Consider the following 6,433-nt stretch of genomic DNA (forward strand, 5'->3'; position numbering starts at 1 on the left):
GGATATGGGGATATATGTATACACATAGCTGATTCACTTTGTTATACAGCAGAAACTAACACAACATTGTAAAGCAATTATACTCCAATAAAGATGCTAAGAAAAAAAAGAGTGTTCTATGTTTTCTTAATAGGGCTTTATAGTGTCCAGCCTGACATTTAGGTCTTTAATCCATTTTGAGTTTATTGTTGTGTACGGTGTTAGGCAGTGTTCTAATAACATTGTTTTACATGTAGCTGTCCAGTTTTCCCAGCACCACTTATTGAAGAGACTGTCTTTTCTCCATTGTATACTCTCGGCTCCTAATTCATAGATTAGGTGACCATAGGTGCATGGGTTTATCTCTGGGTTTTTTATCCTGTTTCACTGATCTATATTTCTGTTTTTGTGCCAGTACCATGATGTTTTGATTACTTTAGCTTTGTTATAATCGGAAGTCAGGGAACCTGATTCCTACAGCTCCATTTTTCTTACTCAAGGTTGCTTTGGCTATTCAGTGTCTTTTATGTTTTCACAGAAATTGTAAAATTTTTGTTCTAATTCTGTGAAAAATACCATTGGTAATTTGATAGCGATCTTAGAGGAAATGGTTTCAGATTTTCACCATTGAGAATGATGTTTTCTATGGGTTTTTCTTATATGGCCTTTATTATGTTGAGGTAGGTTCCTTCTATGCCCACTTTCTGGAGTTTTTATCATAAATGGGTGTTGAATTATGTCAAAAGTTTTTCTACATCTATGGAGATGATCATATAGTTTTTATTCTTCAATTTCTTAATATGGTGTATCTCATTGATCGATATGTGTATATTGAGGGATCCTTGTATCCCTGGGATAAATCTCACTGATCCTGCTGTATGATCCTTTTAATGTGTTGTTGGATTCTCTTTGCTAGTATTTTTTTTGAGGATTTCCATAGCTATATTCATCAGTGATATTGGTCTGTAATTTTCTTTTTTTGTGGTATCTTTGTCTGGTTTTGGTATCAGAGTGATGGTGACCTCATAAAATGAGCTTGGGAGTGCTCCTCCCTCACCAAATTTTTGGAAGAGTTTGAGAAGGATAAGTGTTAGCTCTTCTGTAAAAGTCTGATGGAATTCACCTGTGAAGCCATCTGGTCCTGGACTTTAGTTTGTCACAAGATTTTTAATCACAGTTTCAACTTCATTACGTATGATTGGTCTGTTCATATTTTCTTTTCTTCCTGGTTCAATCTTGGAAGGTTGTACCTTTCTAAGAATTTGTCCGTGTCTTCCAGGTGTCCATTTTATTGGCATAGAGTTGATTGTCATAGTCTTTTATGATCCTTTGTATTTATGTGGTGTCATGGTAACTTCTCCTTTTTCATTTCTAATTTTATTGATTTGAGTCCTCTCCTTTTTTTCTTGATGAGTATGGCTAAGGCTTTATCAATTTTGTTTATCTTCTCAAAGAACCAGCTTTTAGTTTCATTGATCTTTGCTACTGTTTTCTTCATTTCTATTTAATTTATTTCTGCTCTGATTTTTATAATTTATTTCCTTCTGCTAACTTTGGGTTTTGTTGTTCTTGTTTGTATAGTTGCTTTACATGTAAGTTTAGTTTTTTTATTTGAGATTTTTCTTTTTTCTTGAGGTAGGATCATATTGCTATAAACTTCCCTCTTAGACCTATTTTTGCTGCATCCCATAGGTTTTGAGTCATTATGTTTTCATTGTTATTTGTTTCTAGGTATTTTTTGATTTCCTCAAAAATCATTCAAATGATTTTGAATCTTCAGTGATCTCTTGGTTAGTTAGTAACATATTGTTTAGCTTCCCTGTGTATTTGTTTTTTACAGTTTTTTTCCCCTGTAATTAATTTCAAATCTCATAGTGTTATGGTCAGAAAACATGCTTGATACAATTTCAATTTTCTTAAATTTAATGAGGCTTGATCTGTGACGTAAGATGTGATCTATCCTGAAGAATGTTCTGTGTGCACTTGAGAAGAAAGTGTATTCTGCTGCTTTCAGATGGAATGCTCTATAAGTAGCAATTAAGTCTATCTTGTCTAATGTGTCATTTAAGGCTGGTGTTTCCATATTTATTTTCTGTCTGGATGATCTGTCCATTGTTGCTCATGGGGTATTAAAATGCCTCACTACTGTTGTGTTACTGTGATTTCCCCTTTTATGGCTGTTAGCATCTGCTATGTGTATTGAGGTGTTCCTATGTTGGGTGCATAAATATTTACAATTGTTATATCTTCCTCTTGGATTGATCCCTTGATCATTAGGTAGTTTCCTTCTTTGTCTCTTGTAATAGTCTTTGTTTTAAAGTCTATTTTGTCTGATATGAGTATTGCTACTCCAGCTTTCGTTTGATTTCTATTTGCATGGAATATCTTTTTCCATCCCCTCACTTTCAGTCTGTATGTATCCCTAGGTCTAAAGTGGGTCTTTTGCAGACAGCATATATATGGGTCTTGTTTTTGTATCCATTCAGCCAGTCTGTAAGTTTTGGTGGGAGCATTTAATACATTTACATTTAAGGTAGCTATTGATTTGTAAGTTCCTATTACCACCTTTTTCCTTGTTTTTTGTTTGTTTTTTAGGTCTTTTTTCTTCTCTTGTGTTTCCTGCCTACAGAAGATCCTTAGCATTTGTCGTAAAGCTGGTTTGGTGGTGCTGAATTCTCTTAGCTTTTCCTTGTCTGTAAATCTTTTGATTTCTCTGTTGAATCTGATTGAGATCCTTGCTGGGTAGAGTAATGTTGGTTGTAGGTTTTTCCCTTTCATCCCTTGAAATATATCCTGCCACTCCCTTCTGACCTGCAGAGTTTCTGCTGAAAAATCTGCTGATAACCTTATGGGGATTCCCTTGTATATTATTTGTTACCTTTCTCTTGCTGCTTTCAATATTTTTCCTTTGTATTTAATTTTTGTTAGTTTGATTCATATGTGTCTCAGCATGTATCTCCTTGGGTTTATCCTGTATGGGAGTCTCTGCATTTCCTGGACTTTGGTGGCTATTTCTTTTCCCATTTTAGGGACATTTTCAACTATAATATTTTCAAATATTTTCTCAGACCCTTTGTCTCTCTTCTTCTGGGACTGTTATAATTTGAATGTTGGTGCATTTAATGTTGTTGCAGAGGTCTCTGAGACTCTCCTCATTTCTTTTCATTCTGTTTTCTTTATTCTGCTCCTCAGCACTTACTTCCACCATTTTATCTTTCAGTTCACTTATCCATTCTTCTGCCTCAGTTATTCTGCTATTGAGTCCTTCTAGTGTATTTTTAATTTCAGTTATTTTGTTGTTCATCACTGTTTGTTCTTTAGTTTCTCTAGGTCCTTGTTAAACATTTCTTGTATTTTCTTGATCTGTGCCTCCATTCTATTTCTGAGACTTTAGGGTCGTCTTTACTATCATTACTTTTAATTCTTTTCAAGTAGATTTCCTATTTCCTCTTCATTTATTTGGTCCTGTGGGTTTTTACATTGCTCCTTCATCTGCAGCATATTTCTCTGTCTCCTCATTTAGACTAATTTACTGTGTTTGAGGTTTCCTTTCTGCAGGCTGCAGGATCCTAGTTCCTCCTGCTTCTGGTATCTGCCACCAGTGGGTAAGGTTGCTCCAGTGTCTTGTGTAGGTTTCCTGGTGGGAGGGACTGGTGCCTGAGCTCTCATAGGTGGAGCTGGATCTTGTCTCTCTGATGGGTTGGAGTCATCAGGTGGTGTGTTTTGAGGTGTCAGTGAGCTTAGTACAACTTTTGGCAGCCAGTCTGCTGATGGATGGGTTTGTGTTCCTGGCTTGCTTGTTGTTTGGCATAAGGTGTGTAACACTGGATCCTGCATGCAGTTGGGTGGAGTTGGGTCTTGGAGTTGAGATAGAGACATCTGAGAGAGCTCTCACTGTTTAATATTCCCTGGGAGCCTAGAATTCCCTGGTGGTCCAACATCCTCAACGGGGTGCTCTCCCACCAAAGCATCAGGCCCAACCCCTGGCCAGGGAACCAAGACCCTACAAGCTGCATGGCATGGCAAAAAGAATAAAAGAAAGGAGGGGGGAAGAAAACAAACAGATCAACAAGCCCCAAGACAAATGGTAAAAGCAAAACCAAACAAACAAAAACAAAGAAACACATGCACACAAAAAGAAACAAAAACAAAAGCAAACAATAAACAGAATAACCAGAAAAAAGTACTCAAAAATGAAATCAAACAATTAAAAACAAAACTAACAAAGACAAAAATCAAAATGAAAGCAGAATGCAAACTACAACAAAAAGCAACAAAAGCATAAAAGAATCATACAAAAACAATCTAACAAACAGGATAAAAAAAAAACAGAAAAAAGAAAAAAACAAAAGCCAAGAAAAAACACAAAACAAAAAATAAATTAAAAATAGAAAAATTTTTAAATTTAAAATTTAAAAATTAAAATAAAAAATATATAATAATAATAATAATAATAATAAAACAAGAGAACAAAACATTAAAAAATAATAGCAATAATAATATTTTCCTGAGGTCTCCGCTGTCAGTGTCCTTGTCCCTATCATGAGCCACAGCCAACCTCCTCCTCCTCAGGACATCCTCCAATACCTTTAGGTAAGTAGATCTCTGGACCTGCTCTGGGCACTGTGGGGGCAGCTCAGACTCTGTCCTGGCCCCACTACCATGTGTACCTGCCCCCAAATTCCACAGTTGCTAGGGAACACTAGTTGTTCATTCAGATATTCCACAGACACAGGGTTTCCCAAGCTGATCACAGGGATTTAATCTGCAGCTTGTGCAGGTGCACAGAAAGATTTTCATTCCTCTTCTTTAGTCACCCCGCCCCTGGGGCTTAGTTGTGATTTTATCCCCACCTCTTCAAGTGGGCCATCAACAAGAGTCTGCTCCTGAGGCTGCCCAGAGCACTTGGGTCTGCCCTGGTGAGGACAAGGCACAGAGGTGGCATAGCTGCCGGAATCACAGGAGCCCCGGTGACAACAGGTGCACCAGGGAGTGAGTGGCTGCAAGACGTCTGGTCCTTTCAGTGATGAGATGTGCAGAGAAGCTAGTGGCCACAGGTGTGAGAGCTCATCACTGGTTTTTAATAGTTAGACTATGATGTGCCTTGGTGTGGTTTTATTCATATGTATCCTGTTTTGGTTTCATCGAGCTTCTTGAATTATAAATTTATGTATTTTACCAAATTTAGGAAATTTTCTACCTTATTCATTCAAAATTATTGTGTGCCCTATCTTCCTCTCCATCAAAGACTTCAATTACATGTGTGCTAGAAAGCTTATTAATGTTCAACAGGTCACTGAGTCTCTGTTCACTTTTCTGTTTATCATTTTTCCTCTCTGAACTTCAATTTTGGTAGATTCTAGTGCCCTGATTCATTGCACTAAACATTTTCTTCCATGGCATCTAACATGTAGTTAAACTCATCCAGTGACTTTTTTGTCTCTGATATTTTATTTTTCATCTCAAGAAGTTGCATTTGCTCTTTTTTTTTGGGGGGGGGGGGGTACGTGGGCCTCTCACTGTTGTGGTCTCTCCCGTTTCAGTGCACAGGCTCTGGACGCGCAGGCTCAGCAGCCATGGCTCATGGGCCCAGCTGCTCCACAGCATGTGGAATCTTCCCAGACCTGGGCAAGAACCCATGTCTCCTGCATTGGCAGGCGGACTCTCAACCACTGCACCACCAGGGAAGCCCTGCTCATTTTTTAAATAGGTTTCCTTTTTTTCTCCTAATCATGTTCAAATTTTCTTTTAAATTCTTGAGTATATTTATACCTATTTTAAATTCATTTTCTGCTCATCCCATCACCCTATTTAAGGGCTCCAGAACTATAGCCCATGGGACTGTTTTTGAATGGTCCATGAGCAAAGAATGGTTTATGTATTTTTATAAAGAATTTTAAAAACACACACATAAATGCACAACACAATAAAATGAAAAACATGTGACAGAGACAATATGAGGCCTAAAATATTTACTTTCTGGCCCTTTGCAGAAAAACTTTGTTGATGCTTAATCTATATCATTTCTGAGTCCATTTCTGCTAACTGATTTATCTTCTGGTTATGGGTTTCATTACTCTATTTCTTTACATGTATAATAATACTTAATTGGATGCTGGTTATTACAGTATGTATACTTTGTTGGTTGTCTACAGTCTAAATTTGTGCAACAATGAAGGTGAAAAGTCATATAAAGTACTAATATTGTTATTTTTGTGCTTTATTGAGATGTAATTCACATACCATACAATTTACCCATTTAAAGTGTACAATAAAATGGCTTTTAGTATATTCACAGAGTAGTGTATCCATCACCACAATTAATCTCAGATTACTTTCATTACTCTAAAAAGAAACCCCACATCCCTTAACTATCAGACCCCAAGTCCCCCATCCCCTTCAGTCCTAGGTCACCACTACTTTACTTCCTGCATCTATAGATTTGCCTATTGTT

Source organism: Physeter macrocephalus, chromosome 15, assembly GCF_002837175.3.
Source record: "Physeter macrocephalus isolate SW-GA chromosome 15, ASM283717v5, whole genome shotgun sequence".
In the NCBI taxonomy this organism is placed as follows: domain Eukaryota; kingdom Metazoa; phylum Chordata; class Mammalia; order Artiodactyla; family Physeteridae; genus Physeter; species Physeter macrocephalus.